A 16,668-nucleotide genomic window follows, 5' to 3' on the forward strand; every position below is an offset into this window, starting at 1 on the left:
ATGGATGACGCGACAGCGCCATTTCCCATTGAACGATTTGAGGGCAAAACGCCTCTGTGACGGGTACAACTGTCGCAAAAGACTGCTGAAATTGAAGCCTGGGCATGCGCAGAAGGACTGTCTGATGGAGCCAGAGGAGGAGCTGCGGAATCAAGCTTCCAACCAAATGCTTGATGTGAAATCAACCACGCCCCCCCCCCCCGCACTTTTCACTTGACCGCCGGTGTCTGCACTATAACAAAGGCTTGCTGATGTAAATATAAGAACTTACATTTACAAAAACGCAGTAATATACGGTTTAAAAACTGTGTGTTGCAAGCTGTAATGATTTAATAAAAGCAATACATGTTGAACTGCAGAAATAAACAATCTTTCCTTTACTCTAGCCTGAGTTAGACTAATATGAGCACAAAAAATATTCTCTTATAACAGGGTTGCTAGTATTTGTTATCTTCACAGGGGAAGAAATAACACTTGTACAATATGAACAATAATAAATAAACACCACTTACATTTTTAGAAAGGTTTTTATTTTTAATTAGCAAACAACAGAACTCAAAATATAGCCTACACACCATAAATAACGATTTACCAAGCGGGAAAAATCATGCGTTTAAAAGATAAATACAGCAAGATTTCTAAATATAGATAGTTACACATCCCAACCCTGCAATTCGTCAATTTGCATGGTTTCCGCTACATTCATTCTTCCATGGCGGGGCGCCACGCCAAGATTCATCCCGCCACGGCTACATTACAGCTTCTCATTCAAAACATCCTATTTTTTTAATAGTGATAATCGCACCAAAACGTATTAAAAGGTAAGTGAATTATAACAGTGCGAACTTTTCTGTAACCGACCATAGTAGTGCTGTGCGTCATTTGTTTTACCTTTTAAGTTTCGTGCTGACTGACTGACTGTGACAGGTGCGTGATGCGTGAGGCCAGCAAACACAACGTATAGCCGTTTTACTTTATTGTAGACGCATTAATACCGGAGGGATTCATAAATATTCCTAGAAAATCTAATAAATGCTGGAGACATACTGCTTACATAAACGCACTATATCGCACTTCAGCAGCGTTTATTTGAGAGCGCACAAGAAGATCTGCGCACTCTTAAAGCGGCTTATATTTGAGGGCGTGCAAGAAGTTTTGTGCACAAGCAGAAAAAAATTGGCACGCAAGCGAAGAGATCCGCATGCTCATAGGCTATTACATAAATGCGATCTCGACTTCTAATACTGCGCTCACGACATTTCTCATTGAAATAACGCCACAGGTAGTTGGTAGATCTGTGTAAAAAAGGTCTGCCGCCACAGCTGGAAAAAATTCTAGAGGAAACACTGATTTGTACAAAAAACTTCGCAGTATTAATGCATCAACTGATGTCTATCAGCTGGTGCAACATCTCTTGTATTGTTTATTATTCTTTGCTTGTATTGTATTGTGTTGTTCGCTAGTATATTGTTTATTATTTTTTGCCTCCGTTTTCATTTGGTTTATTCCATGCCTTCATTATATCTGGCAAAAAGGAATTTACATTCTTTTTAATGTTTATTCAGAGTTGTCAAATAAAAAGCCAACAGTAAATGATGTATGTAATTAATTTATAACATTTACAGCTATATTTGTTATACAAGTTTCGGTTTCTAGAACATTAATATTTTATAACAGCAAATTCAGTAGATTAACTCATCAACATGCCGAAACTCAAAATGCAGAGACGTCCTGTAAATCAAGTTCAAATAACCTTACAGGAGATCAAAGTGGAGATCGGCTAACATTAGTTTTGTCTTCCTAATTATTATTTCAGACCCATTAAGGAATTACTGCTAGACAGCGATCACCTGTATTTTCCCCGTCATACTTAAATTTGTTTACAATGTGTCATTTCTTGTGCAGCTTTTATTGTTATTTTTATATTAAAATTCTTGATTCTTGTGCACTACAAAATTTATTCAATTTTATAATTATTTGTTAAATACTTGTGCAATCAATACAGGTTTATTATTATTTATTTTGAACCTTTATTTGAATATTTGCGATATGTATGCTGTTTGCATTTTATTCAAAGGTTAAACTCAGTGCCTACAGTTTGCCTTTACATAGTAGCCTACGTTTGCTGTTATATCAACACAAATGGTTGTAATAACGTTAATAATAACCGAGTAGGTACAGCAGACGGAGTCGGGACGAGTCGTAAGTCTCCGGCAGGCGAGGATCTAGCTAGCAGGAACTCACCGAAGTGTATTTTGCTATCAGGGTGGTTAGGCGTGTATCTGCAAACTAATAAAGCCCAAAAAATCCCTGACCTTACCGAATAAACAGTGTTCCACCAGATCCTGTATGTCAGAAACTATAGTTTACTGCTGAACTCATTTTATCGTAATGTAAAATAACACTGAAATCTAATAATAACACTTCAGTCTCCTGCCGAAGCTCAGACGGTCTGCTTTGAGAAACTGTCAATCACAGCTGATGATACTCCCAGCAATAAATTACTGCTAAAAACAAACTGTTTACAAAAATGAAGATCTGCACCTATATCAGCACGATAACCAGTGCCTTAATTGACCAGAACCATCTTTCGGGACATTTTATTGCAAATTAACACGGAGGAGGCGGGCTTTATGACTTGTACTGCAGCCAGCCCCCAGGGGGCGATCTAACGACCGAGACCTTCACTCAAAAGCAGGCTTGCGGCAGATTTGTTTCCAACCACCTAATTTATTGCTCATTTTGGAGATGCGCATAAAAAAACGATTGATGGAGACGTCATGATGCACATAACTTTTGAAAATATGCATAAAAAACATGTGCACAACTCGTCACCTTAGAATTATAAGGTTCTAACTGACATTTTTGTCAAAATTGAGTTATTGACATATTCATATTAAATGACAACTTATTTACATTATGGGATGTTTTTGTAGAAGTTCTTTACATTTTAAGACTTTTTATTCAAAAACAAAAAAGGTTTTATCTGCAAAGTCGAACTCTATTTTGGCTATATAAGGTTCCATCTGTGAGCCAATCAGCATTTCGAATGCACGACCAATCAGGATCAGCATTCTTTTGTCATTCCGCCGCACTGCTCTGTTGTGGAGCAGGAAAGACCTGAAGGAAATCATCGATTAAATAATGCCACGCCACACAAAATTAAGAAGAAACTTCACTGTCGACTACTTTATTGACGATCTTGTCAAGGACAGAAGTCTAAATTCCAGATAAGTTTGTTTTTTCTGTTTGTTTCGTTTAAGGTCTTGCAGAGAAGTTTATTATCAGACACCACATTAGCTGTCAATGCTAGCAAGCTGTTCCCTTCATCTATCCTGTGTAATGCAGACCCGTAGTCAAGGGGGGTTCGGGAGGTTCGAAAGACCCACCCCCCACTGACAAATGTCTAGAATTTGTCCCAAACATGAGCTCATCCGTCTTATTTTGGCTGCGAGGTCATCATACATAACGTTAGTGTAAATAATTCATCAAATAAGGCTTTAATTCCAAGCCGAATACCCTCTTGGCTGTCGCTTCAGTTTTAGCCAATGCAAACTTATTTATCCAAAATACAGCTGTGCAAGAAAACATACAATCAGACGTTAGTGAAGTCATCCTTCGCTACTGAACTGTTATTAAATAGAGATGAAATTATGTTATTCATGACTTTTTTAATGTACTTTACAAGAAAGGCCAAAAAAAAACCTGAAGCTCTATTATTATTATTATGTCTGAATTTTTTTTATCATTCAAATGGCCAAATTCTGACTGAATTATTTGTTATTTGCATAATGAATGACAATAGGCCACAGACCTTAACAGATAATTTTTTTCTAATGATATATGATGTCATAAATGTGTATTTTAATTTGTGATATAAAGTAATGTTAGCTATAAAAGAGTTAGTGTGTAAAACTACTCATATAGTACGGCTACAGTTTGTGTAAGATTGTTATAGCAGTTACCTCAGTATTAAATGGTAATGATTGCAGAATGATTGTAGGTTGTAGCCTGTAACTAGTCAGTGGTACCAAGCTACACACTATTTATTTATTTTTTCTATTATTGTGATAAGTAATGATACAAATTATATGAAACACCAGGAGAACAGCAAAGAGAAAGAGAGCACCAGACAAAGAAAATATTAAAAAAAGCATCATTAGAGACGGGGAACAACTGAGGCAGAAGAGCAAAGGAGCAGTGTGGTAGAAGAGCAACGTGAAATTGAACTTTCAGAGACAGAGAGACAAACAAGCAGTCTAGAAATACCAAGACAGAGACCAACAGAAAGAGGGAAAGTAAGAATTAGTTTTTAACTACAAAACGTAGTGAGAAACTTTTCAGAATTTACTGCTTGTCTATTAAAATATACTGTGTATTTAAATGTAATATAAAATGTAAATAAGTAACTTAAGTTGTGTTTTTTTAATGTTTTTTTCTCCAGGCAGGTGACCAGGTAGAGGCAACAGAAGGAGCAGCATTAGGGCCATGGCTTTTATCAGACAAAGCAGAGACCACACCTGCCAGTCCACCAACTGAGGAGCTGGGGACTAATCAGAAAAGAAGAGGCAGGAGACGGGTTGCCAATCCTTCAAAATGGAAAGAATCAACCCGCAAGAAACTTTATCAGGAGGGCAAGGAACATGTCAACTCTACAAATAAAATGGCTTCAGCCAACTCTACAAATAAAATGGCTTCAGCCAAACATGTGAGAACTTTGAAGAACTGTACTATGTCATGTAAATTCAAATGTGCAAAAAAAAGTTACCCCAGCTGAAAGGGAAAAATGCTTTAGAGTTCTACGAGTTGAGTCAAAACAGAAAATATGACTTTATAGCCATGACTACAGACTGTGACAAAACAAACAGGCAAACTTGTGATGAACCACAAAGAAAGCGTATCTACTCATTTAAGTACTAAACATAAGGGGTAAAAAAGTGAGAGTCTGTAAGCTGTTTTATCTGGGCACTCTTGCCGTCAGTCAGAAACCAGTGTATAACATACACATGAAAAAAAATCTGACCCAATCAAATCAGAAAGAGGAGGTAAAGGCACACATCAGTTCATTTCCTGTTGTTGAGTCACATTACTGTCGTGCCAACACAGAAAGGCAGTACCTTGAGCCAACACTCAATGTTTCAAGGATGTATGATCTCTACAGACTTAAATGCAGTGAGAATGGAGATACTCCTGTGAAAGAATCGTATTATCGATTAATATTTAACACAGAGTTTAACCTAAGCTTTCATGCCCCTAAAAAAGATCGGTGTGATCAGTGTGAAGCATACGAGACCACTGTAATGCAAACTGTAACACATCTGAAATGTTTTGGTCATTCATTCTAAAACACCTTAACTGTTTCAGTATTAATGGTAATATATTATTAATGATCTCCAGAGCATCTGGAGCATGTCAAGAGCTTCTGTTCTTCGCATATCATGTCTTCAAACACCACCACGCGTTCATTGTGTGTCAGCACTGTCTTCTGAGGCGCAAGTACATTTATTAAATAAGAAAAGATTCATGTAGCTTCTTCTACCGCAGTAAATTCAGTTTTTACTGTTGATATGAGGCACCAGTTAATCAGGAAGTGACGATGTTGTTCTCTTTGATTCATTGGATGGAAACGCTGATTTATTTGCACGTCTTTTATGTGATATTCCAGTTTTGCACATAAATTTAATCAATATATTTGGATGGAAACATAGCTATTGCCTACATTTCAGTCACACAACAGTCACGTACGAGAATGGCTTGTCCTTTATTAATGAATAATTAGCTTAAATTCACAGACCTTCAACAGGGACATGTACTGTAACTAGATTAATGGAATTATTAATCTTTCTAAAAACTACGGTTTAGTTCTGCTCACATTCTAAATGTGATATCAACCTCTACCAGTTGATTAATTATAGAGGCAGACACAAGAGCGCACTTTTAAATCTATTAAAACTGATCAACGTGTCATCCGCAGAGTGAAACAACAAGCTGGACAGTCATCAGCTCTTTCTATTACAGCGAGCATCAACCCGATTTACACAATGGCTTGCCTTCTGCCCATCAGTAAAAGCTTGAGCTAAAGATTAAAGAGTAGATGATCAAGCAAAATTTAGTCATGTAAAAAAATTATATAAACCCAAACTGTACATAATTTCTATGTTGTGGTCTGCACTGCAGGAATATAAAGTTGTCAATATAATAAACATACATTGTCAATGCATTAATATAAACATGTATACATAAATAACAGAACAATTTGAGTGAACATTTGCACTGCACTAATGTAAATATGCAGGGTTTTTTTGTGCAGACTCGGGCGATGGTTACCTTCATCAAATGTACCACCTCCGTCTTTTGGCAAAAATCAGGCAGGCAACTTCTGTCAGACCCCAGTGCTGCTCAATAATTCCAAATGCATTTGTTTCAAGTAGCAAAAATGTAATGAATGGGATACCACCTCCAACTCATTTTCAACAAGGAAAACCCACCTAATTACAGGTAATTAAAACAACATAAAAATCTATATGAACTATGAGAAACAGACACGACTAGCATATAATTGGTATTCTTATATATAGCATAATAATACACACCATCAAAATGAACGATGTAACTTGAAATGTAGAATTTTAACCTCTTTTCTTCTTTGCTGTTTGGTGTGACAGCTTTCTGTCTCATGATTCGATTAATGTCCTTCATGGTAATGCGAGGAAACTTTTATAAACAACGAGTGTAATCTATCATCTGTTTACAGTGATCGCAGTGCTGTACCGGAAAGTTGACATGCGGGCTAATTGCAAACGCGGAAGAGATCTTGCATAGAGTCCATTAAAACTGTCAATCAAGTTTCAGAGTTCTTACTTAATTGATCTTAAAGTCATTTTGGTCATATTGATAAGACAGATTTGAAAGCTGTTAGAAAAAAGTTATGGGGTAACAGCTAAACAGACAGCTGAATATTTGCCTCACAGACATAAGACCATACCTGCAAACACTTTTTTTCTCGGGTTTTTCTCGGGATTCTCCCAAATTTCAGACCCATCTCCCATATTCTTCTGTCTTTTAGTTATATTCATGGCCGTTTTTTTCTCCATTGGCCTCTATTTTTGATTGCAAAGCCATGACAGCATATAATCATGCATTTATGATTGTTGGTGTTTTCTGTGACGACAGTCAACAGTTTAATTGGTCTCCACCAATGGGACGGCAAAAAGGAAATGAGTGAGAGTATAAAGGAAGAGGAGGAGAGTTTAAGAGGGCAGCATTATGTGGTGTGTGGAAGAAAGAGAAGTTGACTGAACTGTTGCTGCATGGGGAAATGAGTAAAGAAACCGGGTCGAGACGAGTAGTGTAAACTGGCTGTGAGAAACAAAAAGCGAAAGTACGTATCGAAGCAAAAGAGCAAAGACCACTGTCTTGTTACTGAAGTGCTCATGACGTCTGTGAATGAGTGCGTCACCAAAGACTTCAGTCCAGTGTGTCCTGAACAAAATCAACTTATCGATTTATCTCGCAACAATTTTATTATGGCAAAAATAAAAGCAAAAAAAAGGTACACTTACTTAAAAAGAAAATACACGTTTCTTTAGCCAGCTCCACAATTCACACATTACTGTCTGGCTAGTTTCTCTCCTTTGCTTATGCTAAAAAGGCAATAATGGTCCAAAATTCCTGACCATTTTCACCAATAAAGCCTAGAAAAACAGGGCATCAGTATATTGTAAACCGATAGGTTCAAATATTTCTTTCCAGTGATCTGTGCGTTTTGTTTTCGTGGAGTTTCAGTGCACTTTACTGACGCATTTCTAAAAACAGTTTGCGGAGAGAGAAAAGAGAGAATGGTTTTTGGCAATATGAGGAGACGACGCATCAAAATGCGTACATGCGGCCTTCGACCCCTGGGGGTTAAACACCTATATGTATCACGCAGTTAATGACGTTATGTAAGAGTCTAATTGTTGTTCTAGACTTGTTGGCGATTGTTAAAGCTGGCCTCTGCTGATGAAACTACAAACTATCTACAGTAAACTTTCTTTTAATTGAATCTCTGACTCCTGCTCTTCTTTATCTGATAGACTGGTCATTTTTAGGTTAAAACTGTTGGTCCCCCTTCAAAGTGCATTTATGCACGCACACTATAATCTGCTGTTTTACTCCATTGAACTCCATATAAAAGACAGAAACTTTTTTGAACAGGCCTATCTAAAGGATTAATGTAGCCTGATGATCAACAGAAAAAATGGCACATTTGACCATCTTCCCAACAGGGAAAACACCAACAATCTAGAATGCATGATTATTTGGTGTCATGGCTTTGCGGTTAAAAAAATGTTTATAATGGAAGTCAATGGGTCAAACACAGCCAAGAACATAATGAAAGGGTATAGGGCTGCACGATTAATCGTATTATTATCACGATAAGGATTTTTGTGGCCCACGATCAATAATTAAATATAGTCACGATTTTACAGTATAAACACCAAGCCATTATTTTAATGAGTGGATTTTATGGACAAGCATGAGGTGACTGCGTCTAGATTGCAAGTGTTTTTTTTGAGGAATGTAATGTTAATCAGGTAGCCTTTGCTCCTGTTCAGTCGAAACTTCCTAAAGTAACACAACAAACCTCATTAACCACCTTAAAAGCCAATCACAATGTGGCTGTCATCAGTGGCATACCATGTGGGCTTCCTTCGAGTGCTCCAGTTTCCCCCACAAGTCCAAAGACATGTGCAGGAAGAAATTAAAGGAAAAAAAGAACAGCACATTAGAATAAGTCAACAGTGAGAAGCTCTATGTGTAATAAGTTATGATTTGGGGGAAAAAGGGGGTTAATATAATAGAGTTTGTTTCGCTTATAGCCATATAACTGAAAAATTGGGAAGTAAATTTGAGGACTAATGAGGAAAAAAAGAGCAAAACAGACCAGATAGATTCAGTGATTTTACAAAAAATACATAAAAGCTGTGAACCCAATCAGTATGATGGACTTGCCTTAAGAAGTAAATATCAAGAGAAAGAGAAACAATAATGAATACAACATCTGAATGAACAAATAGCTCAGAAGTTAAATGATTTAAACAAGTGTAGTTAAATACTTAAAGAATTATTATCATTGCAGGACTTGAATTTATAATTAGAAAATTAACCAGTATAGTGAGGGTTAAAATTAAACCAGATGCACATCTGCAGAGAAACTAAGAAAAATGCTGAAATGATTATAAAAACAATATTGAAGTTTTATTGAGAGTAGGATTATTAACACCTACGGATTATAATATGAAATAAATCATTGGATATTTTCGATTTAAAATATATTTCAAGTCAGGCATGACTGTGTATGTAACTAATAAGATTTGATTTTAATTTAAATAAATTTTTTAATTATGCTGCATTAAAGCCGGTAAAAAGCAGATGCTATAAGAACAATTAATGAGAGAAAATCTTCCAGCTGAGGTTCCTACATTTTATGAACAAATGTTTCTCCTGATGTCAAATATTGTTAAGTAATTCATTTCTGTTCAGCTTATTTTAGGTAATTAGCAGAGGAGGGTAGGGACCAATTAGTATTTACATTTGCTGGTGAAAATTATACATACAACGAAGTGCCTGTAGATCTTATGATGAATAGTAGTTTGTTACAACATGTGGTTGATTTAATTATCTCCAGATAGACTTAGTTCAGTTAAAATGCAGAAAACATATGATGACTTTTAGGGAGGATTTTAGCATTGATGGAACAGAGAATTTTACAAAAAAAACAGCACTGGAGAAAATTTATGAAACAGGAAAGACTGCAAAAATACAGTTCTGAATTAACAGGAAAAACAGATACAATAAAGGCATTTGAGGTGATGAAAGATAAATTAGTCTGTCATTGAAGGAAACACTGTAGCAGATTTAAAAGTAAATAAGTGACAGGATGTGAGGTAGCAAGTCACCTATAGTGCTTCTAGAGCTACAATCTCAATTAAAGAACATTGTAAAAAATTAAACGTCAGACAGATCTCTGTGAACAATCTAGCATGAAAGGGAGGAAAAGACTGTCTATAGCCTAAACATAAAGGAATAATTGTTGCACCAGCAGCATCTCTAAAAATACTAATTGCAGATGCACATGATTTTGATCAAGGGTGAAGTATTAGGAAAAATTAAACAGCAAGGAGATTGGTCTCCTTATTAAATGCAGTGCTTAGTGAGTTTTGCCCATGTTACATCTGTGCTAAATATAATGTGAGGAAAGGGACAGCAACCAGTACCTTAAGTGACATTCAAGCATTTAGTAATGAGGGTTTTGAGGTTATACTAAAATGAGTACAAGGCAAGAAATACATGTTTGTACTACTTAATAGGTTAGGATTAAAAACAGGTTGTGGTGATTAATTATATTTCTAATAAGAAAACTATGATTTCTACATCTGAAATACCATCAGAAAAAAGTTCAAATAATGGGTGTGCATTTATAAAGTATTTAGAGTAATTAAAGTAAATTAAAAATAGCTAAATAAGTAAATAAATGATTAAACAAATAAACAAGCAAATAAATAAAACTGTTAAAGAAGTACTGTTAATTAAGAATAAATCAAAGACTGGAGTGAAATTATCCTGCGCAATCACAAGGACTGGTCAAAAGCTACAAGAAGATCCATTAGGGCCAAAGCTCTTTTTAAAAAATATGTGAAAATGCTAAACTTGATTAAGTTTGGATTATTAAACTAGGCTGATGTGTAAACAGATGTTTGAATGAGTTTTTACATGTAAACTAACAGAAACAGGAAACTAACACTGCATGGAATGCTAATGTCCTGTCTAATACATTGGCAAATAATAATTTTGTCTTATAAGAAAAACTAACTGCCATGTATGAAGCTATTCATTCACAGGAAAAGAACAGTGAACAGAAGGAAGATGTTCCTGCTGCTGCTGATGATGATGCAAATAAAGATGAGTGAAAGCCTAGAGGTAACTTCTCCAAAGGTAAAGGATTATCCCAGTCTGATGGAGTCAGACAAGAGTATCCAACAATTGACTTCTTAATTTTCTTGGAAAGGGGTGAATATCCCACAACAAAATGAAGGTAAAGAACAATCGTCTGAAGAAAATATTGACCCAGAGGATATGTATGAAAATCAAAATGATATGCAATTTAAAAAGAAATTGAGTATGACCAGATCTCAGATGATCAGCTCTTAGAAAAAACTAATAACAATGATTGGTATCATTGGGCAAAATACATTTAGAAAATTACAAATATTCAATTGCCCAATATGTTTACAAACACTTTTGAAAAAGCTTATAGTGGTTGTAAATGTTTATGATTATAGACATTGTGCAAAATTCAGTATACTGTACTGTGACTGCCCATTTTGCCAGGCCCAATGTCTTGATATAATAGGAAGCACCAAATTTACATTAGAGAACAATGGTAGGTTGAAAAAAGAAAGCAAAGAAATGAACATTAAAGTTCAAGCAACAACAAGAGAGATTCCCACAAATATGCAATAAGAAATTAGAATATGAATGTTATAACCAAACAAGTGGATCGACAAATGTGAGAAAATTTAAAAGGAAATTGTGCAATAATTTGCCATTTGACTGACAAATGTGGGGAAAAGAAAATGTTTATATGCAAACCTTCCAAATGGCTACAGCTACAATAAGGAATATAATGTTGCCAGTTTCAGAAAAAGGCGATAGGACGGCTAACAGCACACTTGGTAATTGCACTGGACAAAATGTCCAATTGCCAAGATGATTTCCCTTAATACAACAATATGAACAAATAGCAGACTACTACTGGATCTATGGAAGGGGAATATTACACCTCAACATTCCATTGAAATGGAAAGGGATTTGTACTAGAGTTAAACTAATACAGGAAGTGATAATAACTGATTGAGTTGAAGAGCAAAATGACATACAAAGACAGCAGAATTGGAAGCATCGAGTTAAGAGACAATATACACCTGACTCAGAAGTTCACATTGGCCAACCTAGTGTAATACCAGATGAGTTTAAAACTAGAGATATAGCAAAAGAAGGATCTGACTCTATAATAGTGTGGATAATTGCAATGACATTTTTTTACAGTGGATTAACTACATTTATTACAACCAACAAAGATTTATAAAGTACACAAATGATGACGTTAATGTATTAGGAGAATAATTGGCCCTAACAAATAAAATGGCTTGGTAAATCACTGCACCCTTTACTGCTCCTATATTCCAAATAATACTGCCACAAGTGGATCTTTCACTGAAGCCATGCGAAAAGCAGAAAATCTGAGGAAAGAAGTAAAAGAGAACGCTGGAGAGGATAAGTACTTTAGTGACTAGTTTGCTTCCATATATGGATCATTAGGACAATAGTTGCGATTGGACAATAATTAAGATTGGAATATTCAAAAGAATTGCTATATTTGTTTTTATTCTATTTTGTTGTGTTATCCCTCTTCTCAGATTTATAGCTAAAGCTGCTGCCAAACAGATGGTCGATGTGCGAGTTAATAGAACTGTGCATGACTGCAGAGACCATGTCTATGAAGTTCTTGGGCCAGATTTGGAACATTTGGATGAGTTTTGAGAACAATTACTACCCTAAATTTCTTTCATCTTTAAGGTCTTAAAAATAATAATAATATAATTCTTTAGCTTTTTACTATTTCATAAAGGCTTTAAATCCCAAAGAGAATGGTTTTAAGCAAGGCATCATCCTAATACAGGAAAATGCAAATAGAATGGACTGAACTGAAAGATTGTGTAATCATTTTAAGACCCGTTTACTAGTATAAAATTCTGTGTATATAGGAGTTCATCAAAGCTGCCGGAGCTGATATCAGATGTACACGAGGAAAGAGGGAAGATGACTATGGGTCAAGGGACACTCCAGAATCCAGCAACAAAGGAGAAGAAGAGCAGAATCTACTGGAGGTTTAAAAACCCACTGTCTGCACCAACACCAGACAGTACTCAGAAGTACCTCTGGCGACGTGGGATGAAACATCAGATATAGTTCTTTTACAGGTGCTATGAATGTTCTGCAAATATTGAGATTTTCTTTTGTGTGTTGATTAATCAAGTATATATGTTATATAACCACTGCTGTGAGCAAAGCTGACAAAGAATATGTTTTAACATGACTAATAATTGTTGAGTGTTGAAGTCCCCAAGAAAGTATTTAGTTAGGGAGAGCGGGATCTTTTACTCCTTCTAAAGACAAAACTGGAAGGAGATGTTTGGTTCTGTTTCTCCTCTGAAGTGCGCCGCAAGGATGCTGACAATTGATAAGGATGTAGATGGGCAACTTTTTTGGTTGCACAAGAACGTTAAAAACTGAGCGAAATGTTAGATTCTTAAGTTGCACTTCAGCGAGGGATTTAGGAAATGGACTTTTTTGATAAAGCCCCTGAGGGGGGATTTATAGTGGAACTTTTATTATGTAATCACTATATATAGTGGAACTTTTATTATGTAATCACTATATAATCTGCCACTATTAAAATATAGATTACTATTAAAATATACTGTCAAAACTTATAGAAATACCTACATTCAAGTAATGCAGAAGAGACATACAAACATGCAGGGGCTTATAATTGAGGGCCTTACAATTGAAGCACAGCATGTCATGCGCCAAAGTGAGAACATTATGACAGAGCGTATGCAATACATTTAGACAATGTATATGTTGAACAAGACAAAAACAACCCTCGCCAAAATAACATACATAAGGAGAATCATTTAGAAAGTATGAAAACAACATGATCCTATGCAAACACATGATTGTAAGCACATGCTATATGACCTTTAAGATATGTAAAAACAGAAAAACATACAGCCATTAATTAAAAAGCTACGATCCTATTGGAGCCGGGAATAGGGTGATGTTACATCATATCTCATGATACCTATGGATAAGAAACTGTATATAAACTGTGGGTTTTTGGACATTGAGTGGGAGAGAGCTCATTGACCATCTCTGCTGTAACAATAAACTGCTTCAACTTGAGAACTTCAAAGACCTCAGCCTCTTTTTAGAAACCTAGAAGATGTTTGTCGAGATCCAGCGCAACTTTCCACTACAGTTTGAGCCCCACGTTGGGTGTTTGTGTTACCTTTCTCTCTCTCTTTTCGGCAGCTTTCATTTGGGTTCATCCAGCAGACCAAGTGAGACAAAGTTCAGCGTTTCTACTACAGGTGGTTTGGTGTCTGAGTCTCTGTGGTGCAATCGGTTAGCGCATTCGGCTGTTAACTGAAAGGTTGGTGGTTCGAGCCCACCCAGGGACGAACCAAGCCTTTGCTGCCTTGCAACTGCTAACACATGCACCAGGCAATGATCCTGGGCCACGTGCTGTCTGGCGTTACAAGATGACATCAGGATTTAGCAGAAGTTTGTTGTCCAGTGCCTAGATCGACCAAGTTACTTATTTCAGTTGATTTAAAATAAGCATCAAACTTTACACAGGTAGGGAAGGTATTGATCAAAACAGTGGCTAGAATGCGTGTCTCACAAGCCCGGCTAGCTCAGTCGGGAGAGCATGAGACACTTAATCTCAGTGACGTGGGTTCGAGCCTCACATTGGGTGTTTCTGTTACCTTTCTCTCTCTCTTTTCGGCAGCTTTCATTTGGCTTTATCCAGCAGACTAAGTGAGACAAAGTTCAGTGTTTCTACTACAGTTGGTTTGGTGTCTAAGTCTCTGTGGCGCAATCGGTTAGCGTGTTCGACTGTTAACCGAAAGGTTGGTGGTTCGAGCCCACCCAGGGACGAACGAAGGCTTTTGCTGCCTTGCAACTGCTAACACGTGCACCGGGCAATGATCCTGGGCCACGTGCTGTCTGGCGTTACAAGATGACATCAGGATTTAGCAGAAGTTTGTTGTCCAGTGCCTGGATCGACCAAGTTACTTATGCCAGTTTACTTAGAATGAATGTATCAGAAGCCCGGCTAGCTCGGTTGGTAGAGGATGAGACTCTTAATCTCAGGGTCGTGGGTTCGAGCCCCACGTTGCGCGTTTCTGTTACTTTTCTCACTCTCTCTTTTCGGCAGCTTTCATTTGGATTCTTCGAGCATACCTATTGAGACAAAGTTCAGCATTTCTACTACAGTTGCAACGCTCTCTAAGTCTCTGTGGCGCAATCGGTTTGCGAGTTCAGCTGTTAACTGAAAGGTTGTTGCTTTGAGCCCACCCAGGGACGAACCAAGGCTTTTGCTGCCTTGCAACTGCTAACACGTGCGCCGGGCAATGATCCTGGGCCACGTGCTGTCTGGCGTTACAAGATGACATCAGGATTTAGCAGAAGTTTGTTGTCCAGTACCTGTATTGGCCAAATTTTTTATTCCAGTTGACTTAAAAACACCATTACACTTTACACAGGTAGGGAAGGTATTGATCAAAACAGTGACTTTCTCTTGAATGAGTATCTCACAAGCCCTGTCTGGCGTTACAAGATGACATCAAGATTAAGCAGAAGTTTGTTGTCCAGTGCCTCTTTTGGCCAAGTTACTTATTCCAGTTGATTTAAAATCAGCATCAAACTTTACACAGGTAGGGAAGGTATTGATCAAAACAGTGACTAGAATGAGTAGCTCACAAGTCCGACTAGCTCAGGTGGGAGAGCATGAGACACTTAATCTCAGTGACGTGGGTTTGAGCCCCATCTTGGGTGTTTCTGTTACCTTTCTCTCTCTCTTTTCGGCAGCTTTCATTTGGGCTCATCTAGCAGACCAAGTGAGACAAAGTTCAGCGTTTCTACTACAGTTGGTTTGGTGTCTGAGTCTCTGTGGCGCAATCGGTTAGCGTGTTAGGCTGTTAACCGAAAGGTTGTTGCTTTGAGCCCATCCAGAGACGAACGAAGGCTTTTGCTGCCTTGCAACTGCTAACACGTGCGCCGGGCAATGATCCTGGGCCACGTGCTGTCTGGCGTTACAAGATGACATCAGGATTTAGCAGAAGTTTGTTGTCTAGTGCCTTGGTCGGCCAAGTTACTTGTTCCAGTTGACTTAAAATCAGCATCAAACTTTACACAGGTAGTGAAGGTATTGATGACGCCACTGGCTTGCATGGTTCAGGATCTGTAGAGCTGCGCATCGTTGGATTTGCTCTTCAGTATTTGGACTCTCAGTAGTGATTATTAAACCACACTGAACTGAGCTAAACTGAACTGAACTTAAACACTACAAACTGAACTACACTGTTCCTATTTACTGTGACCTTTTATGTGAAGCTGCTTTGACACAATCTACATTGTATAAGCGCTTTACAAATAAAGGTGAATTGAATTGAATTGATCAAAACAGTGCCTCGAATGAGTGTCTTATAAGCCCGGCTAGCTCAGGTGGGAGAGCATGAGACACTTAATCTCAGTGACGTGGGTTTGATCCCCACGTTGGGTGTTTCTGTTACCTTTCTCTCTCTCTTTTTAGCAGCTTTCATTTGGGTTCATCCAGCAGACCAAGTGAGACAAAGTTCAGCATTTCTACCACAGTTGGTAAGGTTAGTCTGAGTCTCTGTGTCATAATCGGTTAGCGCGTTCGGCTGTTAACCGAAAGGTTGGTGATTCGAGCCCACCCAGGGACAAACTAAGGCTTTTGCTGCCTTGCAACTGCTAACACGTGCACCAGGCAATGATCCTGGGCCACGAGCTGTCTGGCGTTACAAGATGACA

The sequence above is a fragment of the Danio aesculapii genome, chromosome 4 (assembly GCF_903798145.1).
Source record: "Danio aesculapii chromosome 4, fDanAes4.1, whole genome shotgun sequence".
NCBI lineage: Eukaryota > Metazoa > Chordata > Actinopteri > Cypriniformes > Danionidae > Danio > Danio aesculapii.